The sequence below is a fragment of the Gossypium arboreum genome, chromosome 12, assembly GCF_025698485.1.
Source record: "Gossypium arboreum isolate Shixiya-1 chromosome 12, ASM2569848v2, whole genome shotgun sequence".
NCBI classification, from domain to species: domain Eukaryota; kingdom Viridiplantae; phylum Streptophyta; class Magnoliopsida; order Malvales; family Malvaceae; genus Gossypium; species Gossypium arboreum.
In genome coordinates, this window is record NC_069081.1 from 92,210,188 (window position 1) to 92,230,002 (window position 19,815).

Below are 19,815 nucleotides of genomic sequence, written 5' to 3' on the forward strand. Positions count from 1 at the left end.
AAAAAAAAACTACTAAATGTATCAAGTTATAGTATTATGAGAATAATGTAACAGGAATATGAATGAATGTGGGAAGCATAAATTTCATGAAACTAGGAAAAATGAAAAAGTAGAGCATAATGGAGTAACTAAAATGACAAAATTCTTATAAACAAGCAAATGTATTCTATTGTTCTAACTATGAGAATTCATTTAAAATAGACAAATAGAATAGAGAAATCATGGAATAAACAAAATATTTGAAGGAGACAGAGAGAAAAGAGTAAACAAATGCAAAAGGAAGGAGCTTAGGCGTCAAAATCGGTGTTGTAGGCGGCGCACGGGCGTAGGAGGTAGGGCGTGTGGAGTTGCAGCGGCTATGGTTAGGAATTTTTGGGAGGGAGATGATGAATAGTGAGGGGTTTTTATAGATTTTGGGGCACATGGCTGTGGGACACGCCCGTATGCCCTAATTTTTTACTTGTGTGTTTCGCGAATTTTTAATTTGGGTGTGTCTAACAATCGCCCCACACCCGTATTGGTTGGGCGTGTGAGTGCACACAGCTGTGTCGCACAGCCGTGTACATAGGTCCATGCCCGTGTTAATTTGACAGGTTCGCCCATGGTTTCTAGGCACGGGCATGTTGAACGCCTGTGTTGTTTTGGCATGTTCGCCCACGGCCATGTCGTACGGCCGTGGCGACTTATCGCTTCCCGTGTTGGAAAATTTTTACCCTGTTTTCGCACGGCCTAAGGCATGCCCATGTGCCTGGCCATGTGGTATTTAGAGAGTCTGTGTACCATGATTCGGTTAGTACGTTAGATGTTAAAAACTTAATTTTAAAGAAATTAATATTGTTAGTGCTCGGGTTTCCTCCCGAGAAGCACTTATCTATAGTCTAAGCTCGACTTATCTCTCTAGTGCGTGATCATGGTGAATCGAGGAGTTTACACTCCTCATCCCTGCTATCAATTTTATCAACATAAGGTTTAAGAAGAGTACCATTTACCTTGAATGTGCCAAATCTAGAGTGATTTACCTCTACCATACTATATGGAAAAATACTAATTACCGTAAGAGGGGTTTCTTCATTTGGTTCAGAAGTGGTGATTCGAGGATCTGCTGCATCTAGTAGTACTTTGTCTCCAACTTTAAGTTGATTTTTGGAGGAATCAAGTTCCTCATGGCGTGGTTTTGGTTTATCATGTTTTCTCGATTTATGTGTCCGCCATTCATCTAGCTCCTCGATTTGTAACCTTCATTCTTCATGGATGGGTTCTTTGTTGTTTGTTGGCTTATGCATGTTCTTCAAACCTGTTTTCTGCAAAGAAGGTTGCACTATATGGTTAGTTTTAGCTAAATGATTTGTACAGTCACCTTTGATTTTTAATGTGTTATACGAATTACGGGCTTGAAGGGTGATTGTTTCGTCTCCAAAATGAAGTGTGAGTTCACCTGTGCCAACATCAATAATTGTTCTGGCGGTTTCCAAAAAGGGCCTTCCTAAAATTAAGGGGATGTTGCTATCATCCTCTATGTCTAGAACAACGAAATCAACTAGGAATATAAATTTCTCGATTTTAACGAGTACATCTTCAATAATACCCTAGGAAATCTGATAGTTTTATCTACTAATTGAATGCTCATCCTAGTTTGTTTGGGTTTCCCTAGACCTTGTTGCTTGAATAATTTGTAAGGCATAACATTGATACTAGCCCCTAAATCAGCCAACGCATTATTAACATCTAAACTACCAATTAAACAAGGAATTGTAAAACTCCTTGGATCTTTTAGTTTGTTGGGCAGCTTGTTTGCTAGAATGGCTGAGCAGACCGCGTTCAACTCCACATGCAGTGCTTCATCTAACTTCCGTTTATTTGCTAGAAACTCCTTTAAAAACTTGATTGCGTTTGGCATCTGCGAAAGGGCTTCAATAAACGGTGAGTTAATATGTAGTTTCTTTAGAAGTTGAAGGAATTTACCAAATTGTTCATCTGAGCGGTCTTTCCTTGTCACATTGGGGTATGGCACGCGAGGTTTATATTCTATAATCACCGACTTTGGCTCATTGTGGCCTATCTCGTACTTACCTATGCTTACCACTATTTCTGGCCTTGGTTCTACAACTAGCCCTTCCTCATCTTGAATGGAAATCGCGTTGAATTGCTCCCTTAGGTTAGATTCAGTGTTGCTTGGCAGGCTACCTTTTGGTCGTTCGAAAATCAACTTAGCGAGCTGTCCAATTTGAGTTTCGAGCCCCTGGATTGATGCTTGTTGATTTTTAAGTGCTGTCTCGGTATTCTGAAAACGAGTTTCTGACACTAAGATGAATTTTGATAGCATCTCCTCAAGGTTCAGTTTTTCCTCTTGTTGGTAGGGTGGTTGTTGGAAGCCTGGAGGTGGTGGTCTCTGATTCCTTTGGCCTCCACATGAAAAATTAGAGTGGTTTTTCCAACCTGCATTGTAAGTATTTCTATAAGGATTGTTTTGAGATCGAGGATTGTTGCCTATGTAATTTAACTCTTCGTTCTCTATGTTGTGGCCATAAGGTGGGTATTCTAAACTGCTTGATCTGCCTCCACTTGCTTCGCATTGCGTTACTGGGTGAACCTATGAAGAATTAAGGAAACCATTAATTTTCTTATTCAAGAGTTCTACCTGATTAGAGAGTATGGTGACCGTATCGATGTTATAAAAGTCGGCTATTTTCGTTGGCTTTGTCCTCATGACTTTCCACTGATAGTTATTCAGTGAAATCTCCTCTATAAATTCATAGGCATCTTCAGGTGTCTTATTATTGATGGTTCTGATAGCAGCTGCGTCAACCATTTGTCGAGTCGAAGGATTCAGGCCATTATGAAAGGTTTGAACCTGTAGCCTAAGCGGTAACCCATGGTGAGGGCATCTTTTCAAGAGGTCCTTGTATCTCTCCCATGTATGGTAGAGTGTTTCTAAATCCATCTGCACAAAGGAAGAGATATCATTACGTAATTTAGCCGTTTTAGCCGGTGAAAAATATTTTAATAAAAAATTTTTGGTCATTTGTTCCCAAGTAGTGATTAACCCTCGTGGCAATGAGTTCAACCACTGTTTAGCTTTGTTTCTCAATGAAAAAGGGAATAACCGAAGATGAATGGTGTCATCAGAAACGCCATTAATTTTAAATGTATCACATAGTTCCAAAAAGTTTGCCAAGTAAGCGTTAGGATCCTCGTCCTGCAAACCATCAAACTGAACAAACTGTTGTATCATTTGAGTTGTGTTAGGTTTCAGTTCAAAAGTATTTGCGGCTACAGCCGGTCTAACTATGCTTGATTCAGTTCCTATTAAAGAAGGTTTAGCATAATCATACATAGTGCGTGGAGCAGGATTCTGATTAACAGCAATTGCAAGAGATAGCAGATTTTCTTGGTTTTCAGCCATCTCCTCTGTTATGGTTGAAGTATCTTCCTCTGTGTATCTTAGGCTTCGCCTTATTTCTCTTCAGTTTCTACGAACTGTGCTGTCAATCTCACAGTCAAAAAGTAGTGGTCCTGACGGGTTTCTTCTTTTCATAAACTAGAAAAACCCGTCAGAAGAAAATAAGAGAAAAATTAGAAAAGAAAATAAAAATTTAAATTGTAATAAAAGTAAAATAGCTAAAGAAATAAAAATCGAGTTTTCCTAATATCCTAGTTCCTAAGGTAACGGCGCCAAAAACTTGATGCTTGATATTCGTAACAGGTTTTAAAGATTTATAAATGAAACGTTCTTGAGACTAACTTATTATCATGATTAAGGCAAGTGTACTGTCGAACAGTAGTATAGTTCAGCAAGATCGGATTCTTGAATCCAAAGGAACTACGAGTACTAGTATTTACTTCCTTTTTATTATCTAGCCTAAAATTTAAGAGGTTTGGTTGTCTAAACTAATTACTAACTAAGAATGCACAGAAAGAAAAACTTGAGAAAATACTTTTGGGGAAAATTCGATTGATTGAGATAATACCTAAGGACAAATCCACCTAGACTTCACTTGTTATTTGACTCTAAATCAGGCGATTTGTTCATTTGACTTGATCCGTAGAAATCCCTAAGTTATATTATTATCTCTCTCGAGACTAATCACGTCTAACCCTAGGTTGAATAATTGAAATCTCTTTCTAATTAACACTCTAGAGTTGCATTAACTCGATCTATGGATTCCCTTGTTAGGTTTCACCCTAATCCGACAAAATCTTATCACCCTATCTCTAGGCGCGCAATCAACTCCACTTAATTATGAAAAATTTACTCTTTAGGTAGGGTCTATTCCTCTTCTGAATAAGAGCTTAACTTGAATCAATATCCTGGAATATCAAAACAAGAATTAAGAACACATAATTAAGAACAAGTCAAATATTTATCATACAATTCAGATAATAATGACAAGATCTGTCTTAGGTTTCATTCCCCTTAAGTATTTAGGGGTTTAGTTCATACTTATGAAAGAAAACATCTCAAAAGCATAAAGATAAAAAAACATAAGAAAACCCAAAACTCCTGAAGGAACTTGAAGGGAGATCTCCAGTCTTGATGATGAATTCGGCTCTTGAGATGGATTAATCAACTTTCCTTGAGTAATTCCTTGCTTCCTCCTCTACGTCCCCCTCCTAGGTGCCTCATCAAGTGTTTAAATAGGCTTTTGAATGCCTAAGAGCCCTCAAAATTGGCCTTTTTCGAATTGGACTAAACTTGGGTTTGGCAGGGACACGCCCGTGTTCGATTACTGAAGGTTGTGGTCAAGGCTATTAAATGGGCACGGGCATGTGAGCCATCCGTGTAAGTCGTGCTTCGATCCTGCCAAATTGACACGGCCGTGTGACACGCCCATGTGAGGAAGTCCAGGCCGTGTTGTTTTCCCATGTGGGTCCATTTTCTCCGTTTTTGGCCCATTTCTCGCTCTTTTTACTCTCCTATGCTCTCTTAAGTATAAAACATGAAATTAAAGGATTAAGAGCATCGAATTCACTAAATCTAAGGAGAAACCATCCATAAATGCGTTAGCCATAGGGTAAAACTATGTATAAATTACGGTTTATCAATGATTCTAGAGTTGAAAGAATTTGTTGTGTTAGTCGATGGAGCTTGCAAAGCCGAAGAACTTGGCAAAGAAAATAGAAAAGCTGGTTCCGAGGCAAAAGATTTGAAAAAGAGGTCGATGAGTAAACCCTATCATTCATTGTCAAAGAAATCACGGGATTCGTATAATCGTTCGACAGCTTCAATGGGATATTCTAATAAGATCGTTGAAAGCAATATACGAGTCCTAAAGCCCAAGCCACTTCAGTATCAAGCGTTGGTAGTGTAAGAAATAATAAACCCGAGTGTCAACAGTTTGGAAGATGGTATTTTGGAGACTGTTGGATGAACAATAAAGGTTGTTTTAAATGTGGTTCACAAGATCATTTTATTCGGCACTGTCCTGCGTTACTCGAGAAAGACAAATTTCAGAATGCAAGACCGAGTAATACAGCTGCTAGAGGGAGACCACCTTGAAATACGGGAAATGTGACTAGTAGCAAAGAAGCAACAAAGGATTCTCCTATGAGATCCGAGGCTAGAACGCTAGCTAGAGCTTATGCTATTCGTGCTCGCGAATATGCGTCATGACGAGATGTTATCACCGATACATTTTCTCTCTATGACACTAATATAATTGCCTTGATTGATCCTGGACCGACTCATTCATATGTATGTATGAATTTAGAGTCTAGTAAGTGTTTGTCTGTTGAATGTACTGAATTTGTGATTAAAGTATCGAACCACTTAGACAAGTATGTCCTAATTGATAAAGTTTATAAGAATTGTCCTTTGATTTTTCGGGATTACTATTTTTCGGCAAATTTGATGCTTTTACCGTTTGATAAATGCGATGTGATTTTGGGTATGGATTGGTTGACTCTGCATGATGCTATTGTGAATTGTAGACGAAAGACTATTGAGTTGAAATTTCAGAATAATAAAACTCTTCGAATTGAATCTAATGAGTCGAATGAGTTGCCTTTATGATATCGTCGATGTTAGGTCAGAAATATGTGAGAAAAGGTTGTAATGCTTACCTTGCATATGTATTGGATACCAAAGTGTCTGAATTGAAGATTGAATCCGTACCAGTGGTTTGTAAGTATTCAGATGTGTTTCTAGAAGAGTTAACAGGGTTGCCACCGATCACAGAAGTCGATTTTACTATTGAATTGGTACCAAGAACATCACCTATATCGATAACTCCGTATAAAATTGCTCTGACAGAATTGAAAGAGTTGAAATCTCAGTTGCAAGAGCTAATAGATAGAGGTTTTGCACGACCTAGTTTTTTGCCCTGGGTGGACCAGTGCTATTTGTAAAGAAGAAAGATGGATTATTGACTATCGTCAGCTGAACAAGGTAATGATTAAGAATAAGTATCATTTGCCGAGAATTGATGATTTTTTTGATCAGTTGAGAGGAGCAATAGTATTTTCGAAGATTGATCTCAGATCTGGCTGTTATCAGTTGCGAGTTAAAGATTCAGATGTACCGAAGATTGCATTCAGAATAAGGTACGGATATTATAAATTTCTTATTATGCCATTCGGATTAACTAACGCTTTTGCAGTTTTTATGGATTTGATGAATTGAATCTTTAGACCGTATTTAGACGGATTTGTTGTTGTATTCATTGATTGCATTCTGATCTATTCCCGAAATGAATCTGAGCATGCTGAAAATTTGAGAATTGTATTACAAACATTGAGAGATAAGCGATTGTTTGCAAAATTCAGTAAATGCAAGTTTTGGCTTTGAAAAGTTGGATTTTTGGGACATATTGTTTCAGTAGAAGGTATCTGAGTTGATCCGAGTAAGATTTCAGCAGTTTTTGATTGGAAACCACCAAGAAACGTATCCGAAGTTAGAATTTTTCTGGGATTAGCTGGCTACTATCGGTATTTTGTAAAAGGGTTCTCGATCACTGCTACACCGACGACTTGATTGTTACAGAAAGATGTAAAGTTTGACTGGTCCGAGAAATGCCAATAGAGTTTTGAACAGTTGAAAGCATTGTTAACTAAAGCAACAGTTTTAGTTCAGCCTGAGTTAAGTAAAGAGTTTGTGATTTTTAGCGACACGTCATTAAATGGTTTGGGATGTGTTTTGATGCAAGAGGGTAAAGTGATAGCCTATGCTTCCAGACAATTGAAGCTACATGAAAAGAATTATCCGACGCACGACATAGAGTTAGATGCTATTTTTTGGCATTAAAAATTTGGCAACATCATTTATTTGGTGAGAACTGCCATATCTTTACTGACCACAAGAGTTTGAAGTATATAATAACTCAAAAAGATTTGAATTTATGACAACGAATATGGCTCGAGTTGTTGAAAGATTATGAGTTAGTGATTGATTATCATCCGGGGAAAGCGAATGTAGTCGCGGATGCTTTGAGTAGAAAATCTTTGTTTGCGTTGCAGGCAATGGATACACAGTTAACTTTGTCTGATGATGGTTCGATTTTAGTTGAGTTAAAAGCTAAGCCATTATTTCTTCAGCAAATTTGTGGAGCTCAGAAGTGTGATAATTAATTGCAAGCTAAAAGAGTACAATGCGAGTCGAATACTAATTTAGAATACCAGATCAGATCCGATGATTGTTTAATGTTTCGAAGTAGAATTTGTGTATCAAAGAATTCTGAGTTAATTCAGAAAATTCTACACAAAGCATACAGTGGTTGTTTATCTGTTCATCCGGGGAGTCCCAAAATGTACAATGATTTGAAACAGTTGTACTGGTGGTTAGGCATGAAACGAGACATTTCAGAGTTTGTGTTTAGATGTTTAGTTTGTTAACAAGTTAAAGCTGAACATCAAATGCCTTCGGGACTACTAAAGCCAGTGATGATTCCAGAGTGAAAATAGGATAGAGTTACGATGGATTCGTATCGGGATTACCCCTATCTCCAAAAAAGAAAGATGCTATTTTGGTTGTCGTTGATCCACTGACGAAGTCTGCACACTTCATTTCGTACGTACAAATTTTTTGCTTGATATATTAGCTGAATTGTACATCTCTGAGATTGTCAGATTGAACGGGGTGCCAGTTTCTATTATTTCAGATAGAGATCTGAGGTTTACGTCGTGATTTTGGAAGAAATTGCAAAAAGCTTTGGGTACGCGGTTACACTTTTGTACTGCATTTCATCCACAAAAAGAAGGTCATTCTGAAAGAGTAATTCAAATTCTCAAAGATATGCTTCGTTACTGTGTTTTAGGGTTTGAAGGCAACTGGACAAATATTTACCGTTGGTTGAATTCACGTATAACAACAGTTTTCAATCGAGAATAAAGATGGCATCGTATGAAGCTTTCTATGGTCGCAAATGCCGAACTCCATTGTATTGGACCGAAATTAGTGAGAAAAAGATTCACAGGGTTGATTTGGTTAGAGAGATTGAAGATAAAGTGAAAATAATTAGTAACAGTTTGAAAGCAGCTTCAAATCGATAAAAATCGTATGAAGATTTAAAACGTAAAGACGTTGAATTTCAAATCGATGACAAAGTATTTTTGAAAGTATTTCCGCAGAAAAAGATTCTTCATTTTGGTCGTAAAGGAAAATTAAGCCTGCAATTTATCGGGCCGTATGAGATTATTAAGAGAATAAGACCAGTGACATATCGACTAGCTGTACTGTCAGAATTAAAAAAGATTCAAAATGTGTTTCATGTGTCAATGTTGCGCTGATATAAATCAAATTCATCACACGTAATTCCTCTGGCATAGATTGAAATTCAGCCTGATATGACGTATAGCAAGGAACCGATCAAAATTTTAGCTCGAGAGGTTAAAGAGTTGAGAAATAAAAGCATTGCTTTAGTGAAAGTACTTTGGCAATGGCATGGTGCTGAAGAAGTTACGTGGGAACTCGAGGAAGCTATGAGAAAACAGTACCCTAACCTATTTTCTGGTAAGATTTTTGGGGACGAAAATATCAAAGGGGGGAGAGTTGTAACAACCCCCTTTTTTTTAGTCAAATTGGAACAATGGTTTTGGGACCACAAATCCAAGGTTGAACTAATTATTTTATTATTATTTTTAATGTCTACAACATGATAGAATGATTGTGTGAAATTTTCGTTAAGAAAGTTTATCGTTTGAATGCTCAATTTGATAAAAAGGACTAAATTGCGTAAAGTGTAAAACTTGTTTTCTATTAGTTAAAGTTGTCTAATAGCTATAGATCTTTAAAGTGGAGGTCCTTATGTGGTAAATAGCCCATAATAGTGATAGTGGATTATAATGGGTTGGCATTTTGTGTAATTTGTAAAGTTAATAAAGGTTAATTAAGTAATTAGGTAATTAAAGTTAATAATAAATAAAACCACATTAAACACCATTTTGTATCATCTTTCTTCTACCGAATTTCAAAAAGAAGAAATCTATTTTTTTGCTTAACTTTCGGCAATCTTATCTCCTTCAATTAGGTATGTATTTTTAATCCGTTTTTAATGATTTCTATGTTTTTTAGATCGTTGTAGCTTAATCTAGCTAGCCCAAGGATTAATTTGCAAAATTGTTAAAGATTTAGGGTTTTTCCATTCATGAAAGCACATGTATTTTGATGTTTGATGATAGAAAATGTATGGTTGTTGTTAGATAAACAACATTTGTAAAGTGATTTTTGGTAAAATTTTCAATTAAGAATTAAATTGAGAAATGTGATAAATTATGTGGTAATGTGTGAAATAATGAAAAAAATGGGATACTATGGTAACAAGGGAAATTCGGCTAGCTTGGGTAGGGACCTAATTGCATGAATTTGTATTTTTATAAGCTAAGGATTAATTTGTAAAACTGTTGAAAAGTTGCCATAATATGCTTTTTAGACTAAATTGAATAAATTGATAATTGAATAAGTTAATTTTGATTAATATAGATCAAGAAAACCGAAGTTCGGATCTAGATCGGCGGAAAAAGAAAATATTGGACTAGTCGATCTATTCCAACGTTTTTGCGGTTGAGGTAAGTTCGTATGTTAATAAGAATTTACATAATTTTGTTTTAAATGCTTTATTATTGAATTAATTGTGTATACGACCTTACAGATATGTTCGACGAAGATTCGGCAATTTGAAATCCCAGTTGAACCTTAGGAATAGATTAGGCTACAAATGACATGTCATTAGGGGTTATGTGATTTGGGTGCTGGTCCGTATGTCCTACCAGTGGCTGAGTTATCCAGCATATGTTGTGGATTCTCATAAGATTGTGTGAGTAGCACCGTGTAGCTACATCATGACTGTCAGCTTGTGTGAGTAGACCCGTTGATAGCTCGAGAGTAAGCATTATATGAGATATGAGATTGAGATAGCTTCGGCTATGTATTGGCACTTAGGGTGCGAGATTCTCGAGTATCCGATAGTATTCCAAATGGTTCAATGGTATATCAAAGATATGAAACAGTGAGAAATAGATATGTATCAGTACAGTTATGTACAGAAACTATATGAACATTGAACCTATGAAAGTTGTGAGTTCATGATTACTTATTTGATTGAATACGTGTTAACCTTATGATCTAATGATTTTGTAGTATATTATGTTCATACTACTTGAATTGTGAATGAATGGTGAGCTTGACTTATTAACTATACGAGCTCACTAAGCTTTATAGGTTACTCTGTTTACTTTTTCATGTTTTATTGTGTTTATCGAAGCTAGTTTGGATTGAGAGTTGTCGGAGATTGCATCACACTATCAAGCTATCACTTTGGTACTTTTGAAATTATATATTTGGTTGTATGGCATGTATAGGAGTTATGGTTATTTTGGAATATGTTAGTAATGGATTTAGCCATTTGAGTTGGCCTATTTTGGTAAGTTTGGTGATGTATGTATATATGTGAAAAAGGCCTTTTGATATATTGTGTATAATTGCCATTTATATGCTTGTTGTGAATTGGTATTTAGAGTATCAAATGGTTGAATTTTGAGATTGGTATGTTTGTGGTTTTAGGTAAAGTGATGCATAATTGAAAGTAACCATATTAATGATTTGAAAATGTGGATTTGGTCTATTTTGAATTGGCAAAATATGATATAATGAATCATATAGTTCTTGGTATGGAAATAGCATGAATTAGGCTTGGTTGAGATTGGTTTGAATACAAATTTATGCCATGTTAAATGCTTTTTGATTTGGTGTAGGTGAATGCAATTTGGGTGAGAAAGATCGTTTGCTAAATAGCCTATTTTTGTCTACACGGGCAGAGACACGAGTGTGTGTCTCAGCCGTGTGTGACACACGATCATGTGACACGGCTGTGTGCCCCCTGGTGTTTAATTAGAAATCAAGTTAGTATTCTCCATACGGCCCAGCACACGGGTGTATGACTTGGCCGTGTGACATAAGTCAGTATACCCTACAGGTTTGGCGTGGCCTAGCACACGGCCTGGCACACGGGCGTGCATGGCCATTTCGAAGGGCACACAGGCTAGCCACATGAGCGTGTATGTTGGCCATGTGACCCAAGTCTGAGAGTTACACGGGGTTGGACACGGGCTGAGACACGGCCATGTGATCCCATTTTGAATGTCCACACGACTTATGACACGGGTGTGTCTTTGGCCGTGTGAGACACACGGTTGGGCCACATAGGCATGTGTCCCCTGTATTTTATAAAATTTTCTAAGTGTTCCAAAAATTTCATGAGATATCTGTTTAGTCTCGAACAACTCCTATTGCATGATTTGGGCCTCGTAGGCTCGTATTAGGGACAATGTGATTGATTGTGAATGATTTATATTTGGAAATGGAAAATGTATGAGAAATGTGTGTTTATTTGTGCAATAAGTCCGGTAATGCTCTATAACCCTTTTCCAAAAATGAATGCGGGTGAGGGGTGTTACATTAGGATTAGCCTAAACCCCTATCCTAAGTTCCGAGTGTAAGCTTTCTGTTTCCCTTGCCTTATTTTTACAAATTGTGTGATTATGTGAATAATTGTGGATTTATTATTATGATACGATATTGTGATGTGAGACATGTGTGATGACTATTTTGAATTGTATTGTGTTGTAGGCATGATATACATGCCAAATGATAGTGCTAATGGTATGCTAATAATACAAATATGTAGCCAAAGCGAGCGGAATTTTGGTAAGTATATATGTGTTGAATTGTGGAATGTTGTAACATCCCTTACTCGTATTTAACGCCGAAACAGGGTACGCGGCATTACCGGACTTACCACACAAGGGAACATACAAATCAAGTCATAAATTATGCATCCAAATTAAAACCATTTGTATTCAATCATAAAGTTCCTAATACAAGCCTACGAGGCCCAAAACATGCTTTGGAAGTGGTTTAGGACTAAACCGATAACTCAGGAAATTTTTACAAAACATAGAAAATTTTTGCTATAAACAGGGGTCACACGCCCGTGTGGTTTGGGACATGCCCGTATGGGCAGGCCGTGTGGTTAATTTAATTTTCATGAAATAGGTGCAGACTTTACACGCCCAAGACACACACCCCTGCTTGAGGCCGTGTCCCTCACACGGCTAAGACACATGCTCGTGTCTCTGCCCGTGTGCTCAATTTTGAGTAATCTGTTTCTCAAAATTTAGATGCAGGGGACACAATGTTGAAACACATGCCCATGAGGCAAGCCGTGTGTCACGCACGATCTAGACATATGCCCATGTGGAAAAAATAAAGGTTATTTACCAAGCCATTTGTCACCCTCATTTACACCTACACACACACAAGTTCAATGGCATAAATCATGGTATACTTAGGCAACCAAAACATCCATAATCAAGATTAGAACATATCATTTCATTATCACACATAACATACTTACAACATCATACTCTACCAAACCAAGTCATACCAAACTCACATCCACAAGTACCAACACAAATACTTTTATCATGCATAATTCTTCTTAGATTTCCAAGCATACCAATGAGCCAATCTCAGCCATTCAAAAACAAAACCATTAAGCCACGTTCAATATGTAGCAAACCAATATGAACTACATCACCAAAGGCATTGGCACACACCTGCATGTATGTATAAATATGTATACGTTTACAATCAATTTAACCAAAATAAGCCAATTTACATTGCCAAATACCAAATCAAGTCTATGACTATTACAAGCCAATACATTTGGCCAAAATCATGATGACACATATAAAAAAAATGACCAAGTCCCTATACATGTCATATACTCAAAATGTAAAGATCATCGATACCTAAAATGACAGTTGATAGTGTGATGCGATCTCCGACGATCTCCAATCTGAGCTAGCTTGGTGACACTATAAAACATGAAAAGTAAAACGGAGTAAGCTATATAGCTTAGTAAGCTCGATGAAAGAAATAAGCTAATCTTACCATACATTTAACATTCAAGTAATATAATATAAGATAATGCAATTTACCATAATCTCATGACCATAATTCATTCCATCACAAACTTACCTTGAATTCATCATTTCATAAAGTTAATAATCATAAGCTTTATGTGCATATCTGTACCATCTCGAAATAACTTCATATTTATTCTCATTGTTAGCATACCCAATGAACCACTCAGAATAATAATATCAGCTACTCGGGAAACCTTGCGCACAAAGTGTCACATATGTAGCCATTTCTACTACTATATCATAACACATATATGCTCGTTCTCGAGCCATTAACGGAACTGCTCACACAAGCTATCAGTCAAGACGTAGCTACACGGTGCTGCTCACACAAGTTGTCAAGTAACAGCAACATATGCTAATATACTCATCCAGCGGTAGGACGTACAGAACCAGCACCCGGATTACATAACATAAAACCCTAGTGACATGTCATTTGTATTCTATTTTATTCCTAAGGTTCTATTAGGATTTCTTGCTTGCCAAAACGTCTTCAAACGTGTCCATAGAGTCATTTACACAATTCATACAAAATTAAAGCATTAAAAATACAATTATAATAAAGCTTATTTACATACGAACATACCTCAATTCCAAAAATGACGAAAAAGACCTATTCATCAATTATTTCGTTTTTCCCCCGATCTACACTCGAACTTTATTTTTCTTGATCTATAACACCACATTTAACTTATTTAATAATCACATTATTCAATTCAGTCCAAAATCACATTATGGAAAAATTATATTTTTTGCCCCTAACATTTCAACATTTTACAATTTAGTCCCTAGGCTCGTAAAATGAATTTCATTCAATTTCATTTCAACCCAAGCCTAGCCAAATGTTGTTTGTACTCATAACAGCCCACATTTTTCATTTATTCACACTTCTCTACACATTTTATATCCGTTTACAAATAAGTCTCTATTTGACCTTTTTACCGAAAATCAATTTACAAATGTTGTTTAACTAACAAAAAAACATGCATTTTCTACCATCAAACATCAAAATACAAACATATTAAACATGGGTAAAATGTTAGACTTTAACTTTCTTTCAAATTAGTCCTTGAAATAGCTAGATCGAGTTACAACGATCTCAAAATTAAAAAAATCATTAAAAACAATCGAGCTTGAAAGCCTGTCCAAACCCTAGCTATGGCTTCTCTTCAAAATTCGGCTAGGGGGATGAAATTGAGAAGATGAACATCTTTTATTTTAATTAATTATTTCTTTATTTGCCAAATTTCTAAAATGCCCTTAATGCATAACTTTAAAATTTCTCCTAACCATGTCCATTTTTGTCCTTCCAAGGTATAATGGTCTAATAGCTATTTAAGGACCTCCAATTTAAAATTTCATAGAATTAGACACCTTTAACATATAAAACTCAAACTTTGCACTTATTGCAATTTAGTCCTTCTAGCTAAATTTAACACTCAATCGATAAAATTTCTAAATGAACTTTTCACACAATTATTCTATCATGTTGTAGACCTTAAAGAAATAATAAAATAAATATTTCTACTTCAGGTTCGTGGTCTCGAAACTAATATTCTAACTTGACCCAAAAATGGGATGTTACAAATGTGATATTATTATGACAGGTAATATGTGAAAATACTTGTATGTGATATATGATTTGCTAATTTTAATGGACACATATGTGTTCGGATATGTGATGGCTCAATGAGCATTATTGTGGCAGTTAAAGTGCAGTTAAATGTGAATCCGATAAGTATGCATTGTGTACAAGTTGTGATGTAAATTGATGAATATGAAAAGAGATTATGTGCATTAAATTAGTAATTATAAATGTGTAATTGTAGATATTTTGGCCTTGTGATCTCTTCAAACCGTTGGATATAGTTGGCACGCCATAGAATTATAAGTACTCACCTATATGTATTGTGTTTTTGGGCATTGAGGCCTTGGGAAAGGTTGAAGAGATAAGGGAATGTGTGCTAAGCTCCATTCAATGGGACACATTTGGTGTGTTGGAGAATGTTAGCTTTATGCTTCACTTTTTGGGATATATTCGACTTTATGAGTCAATTGGTGTGTTGTAGATCCGTGTATCCAATGTGTGGTGATAGAGCCCACTTTTATGTTTCATAGCCTCAAGGGCCAAATTATCATTTAAATGTAATCTTATATATTATAATAATACAATGTGAGACGGATGCATAAACATGTGAATAATATGCTAAATGAGTTTATTTAAATCTCATGAAAATGTTAGTATGTTCTCATGGTAAATTGTGTATGTAATTGTTGTTTGGGTCATTTTCATTTAACTTACGAATGTATGTGAATTTATTAGCTAGACTTGTGAGTTATTAAAGTATGTATACATTGTTAGTCCTGAAAAATTATTGTAAAATGAATTATTTGTATAAAAGTTAAGTGTAGTTATACGTAAAAGATTATACTAGTTTTATGATTTAATGAAGCATGAATATGTTATTGTGACTTGGTTAGAATATGGTTGTGAATGTGTTATAGCATGCTCTTGTTTAACCTTTGATGTTGTGTATACATTATGGTTACTCGGACATTCACTGAGCTCGTATAAGCTCACCCACTCTCTCTAACCATTACAGATATTTAGCATTTGCAATGTGAGCTGTGTGGGGATACCAAGGAAGTGATCCAAGTTAGGATTTATTATTTGCATAAGTGGTATTAATATCATTTTTTTGAACTGTGGGGATAAGGTAATGTGGTTAGACTTTGATTGATTATTATTGTGGTCCTTCTGATATTTTATGGGTTTAGTTTTCTAGCACTTTTGATGGATGTCATAATTATTTCATTGGTATTGCTTTGGTTTGAATATTTGCTATGTTGAAGTGCCATGAACCGTATTCATGGTCAATGGATACTGAATAATGTGGTAGAATTGTTGCATGAACTTTTCCATAATGTTTTGGTTATTCTTATAGCTTATTTATTCTTAGGATTAACTATTGTTCTTGCTATATCATATGACTATTCGGACATGTTTTTGATGATTGAACTGTTATTTTGATCATTTTGACATTGGTTTAAAGATGTATATGATGCATGTTGCCTAGATATTTGTTAGAATGATCTAAATGCTTAAATATGTTGTATTTTTGTGGTCTGGAGCAAAGGTATTGATACCTCCATGATATTTCAATGTGCAGGAAGTCAGTATTATAATTTAGTATCGATACCATATCACAAGTATCGATACTCAAGGTAATTAAACCGATACTTTATGAAATGTACCAATATTTTCTTGTGTTTTGATTTTAAGGGAGAAAAAAATGCAGTTTTGGTATCGATTTTCCTAGTTGTATCGATACCATCTAAGGAAATACCTTTGATTCAATATTGATACCTACGTGAATAATACTTTGGTGGTCTAAAATCATGTTTAATTCTTTTTTTAAGTTCATTTGAATGTTGAGTATGTTTTAATGATAACTTGAATACGTATGACTTGTAATTATTACGAAAGATGAAATGGAAGATGTTTGTTTAATAATGAGATCATTTGTATTGCGTATGATGTGTGATGATGGTGTGACATCCTAATATTCGGGCTTAGCAATTGGGCCGGATATAGGGTGTTACATAAATTATGTGCATGTTTTCGAGCAAACTAATAATAAGATAAAGAGATTACAAACTTAAATAAAAACAACCATCAAAATAATAAAAATGACAGCAAGGTTCAAAATAAAAATAAAATTAAAGAAGTCTTACAAATAACATAAAAAAACAATTAAAAAGAAAAAGAAAAGTACAAACAAAAATAAATAAATAAGATAAATAAATAGAAAAAGAAATCATGTCATGGATTGGCATTGTGCGAGGTGTGGGGATCACGAGGCTCATGATTAGGATCAGAGATATGGAGATGCTGGCAAATCTGGTGCAAATACGCCTCAATGTTATCGAACCAATCAAATGATTGCTACTCAAAGTGGCCAAACCGCTCAGAGAGACCCTTAATTGTAACAGTAGGAGCAACCGTAGGGTGACTCGGAGGTAGAGGGTAATGAGGTCGTAGTGGGGGTGGGGGTCATTGTCTAGGTGCTCATCATCCTCATGCTATTGAATAGGTTGTAGCAACACATTTTGATCACTGAAAGGCCTAGGCTAACGAGTGTCCATCCTCATATGTTTCATAATATTTAAACCCTGTGGTGTCATGTTCCCAACTAAAGTAAGAGTACTAATCTACTATGGGTTCTTGAGGAGACCAAAGTAATGAGCCAAGCGTGTAACATATAGGCCCATACAAAGAGGTCCTCTCTGTGATCGCTTACTCTGATTATGAAAACATTGGGTTACAAAGTGGGCTAGGTCAATCGGATGTTGCCCATGCAGGCTCCATAAGAAATATGCTTTTAAAGTGCCCACTATGCTCGTACTCTCCTTTCGACTAGTCAAAGTATAAGCTAAAATGGTGTGCATGTATCACAAGGTTAAAGGGAGGCACCGAGCCTTAGACTGGCTCAGGTTGTACGAAATGACAACCTCAGAGATTTTCAACTAGTTGAGACGTCGAGTGATGGATGTGTCATGGAAGGGTGGAGAACTTGATCATGGCCAAGAAATTATTAAAATATAGGTCGGGTGCGAAACCAAATCCCACAAAACTAAAATGTTGAGTGATACCCCAAGACGAAATGATATAGCTCGAGGCTTGCCCCATAATGAAAGCACGGTCAATAGGAAAAATATGGAGAAAAACTTGAATGTAAGCTCAACATATGTCAGCTCTATGACTGCGAAGAAGTGCTCCTATGGAGTCATGGCCAGTAGAGTATGAACTAGTGCAAATAAAACCACATTCTGAAAGATGTCCTAATTGATACACCGGCCCAAACCCGGTGCTCTATCCTTCAGATGCTGATACCTTTCTTCATGAGGTGGATGGTTGAAAGTAAGGTACCGTGATAGTCAGTCAGAGATGAGGAAGATGAAGTTCGAGTGGCTTTTCTTTTCTTGGAATGAGCGGAGACCTTACTCTTTCCTCATGTGTTTTGTATTTTGTACCTAAAATACAATATAATAACAAAAATCAGCACAAAATGAAGTAAATGTACGAATTAACACAATGGTCACAGTCCATTAAACCGCACAATGAACACCAAATCCAAACTAAAATCTAATTCTTTCAAAACACTAACAACAAATCTAATAATAATACTATTAATAATAATACCTACCACGAGAACAACAGTAATACTATAGTAAGAATAAAAATAAAACACACCTAATAATAATAAGAAGAATAATGAGTGAAAACAAACAAACATAATAATAAAACCAATAAAAATATAATAAAATACAAAGTAAAGGGTGAAGCCAAATAGTGGGGTAAACGACGATGGCGTATGGGAGGCATGCACGGTGATGGAGTCACAACAATCAGCGATAGGAATAAACAGTGAGAGGAGATTTAGTGTAACACCCCAAACTCGGCCAGCACGTTATGGCTTAATCGACGTGCCACATTGGAGTTGAAAACCCATGTTCCGTTTTAGTGTTTTAAAACCATACATTTTATTGAGTTAACAAAGTGTATGGAAGCCGGGCACCGGTAGGTATCCGAGAGAGGAGGTGAGCCATGAAGGCCGCTAAGTACCAAGCTCTTTAATTGGATCCAATCCTAGACATGCCCACAACCATAGCCACACTTTGTTATATCGAGTTTAAATTTGTTTAAGTGGACGTCTTTAATAAATCGATTAATCGTGGTGTTGAGATATTTTGAAAACAAGTATCATTTTGAAAACACGTCCTAAGTCTAGCCCATTTGAATAATTATTAACCAATTTTAAAGTTATTAAAATTAAAATAATTCAAAAGAAATAAAAGGAAAGTTAAAATTGGCCTTATTACAACCCAAAATAAATAATAGTTAAAGGAAATTAAACGAAACCAACACTTTATTTAAAGCCCAAGACGATCACCGTGGCCACTCTGAATCCTCCGCCCAAGTCCCCACATCAAGGCTCACCAAGGTTAAGGAAAGGGGTGAGTTTGGAAACTCAGTGTGCAACAAGCCCTTTCGAGCCCAAAACAATAACGGCTGTTGGGTCTAAGCCCAAATCCAATCTCAATCATGCATCGGGTCAGTAGCCCTTTTCATATTTCATATTTCATAATCTTGGGTCAAGCCTTTTCATATTTCATATTCTTGGGCAAGCCTTTTCATATTTCATATTATTGGGTCAAGCCTTTATCAGAAATCAGTATGGCCCTTAGGCCCATTTCAATGTCACATATAATTTCAATGAAAGAATGCAACCCATTTGGGGAGACTACTCAACCCACCATCCGCTACTCTCCACCCGTATCAACCAACACACCATGTGGGATTAACTCGACCCACCCCGCCAAACTCTCCAATCGGCA

At 36.1% G+C, this 19,815-nt stretch overlaps 1 non-coding gene across 1 annotated transcript; it reads left to right on the plus strand.

The window, feature by feature from the left end:
* The first annotated feature begins 2,867 nt into the window (after positions 1–2,867).
* Positions 2,868–2,974, plus strand: LOC128286371 (small nucleolar RNA R71). Its single transcript, XR_008276913.1, has one exon. It is a non-coding gene; the product is annotated as a small nucleolar RNA R71 (small nucleolar RNA).
* Positions 2,975–19,815: the final 16,841 nt, after the last annotated feature.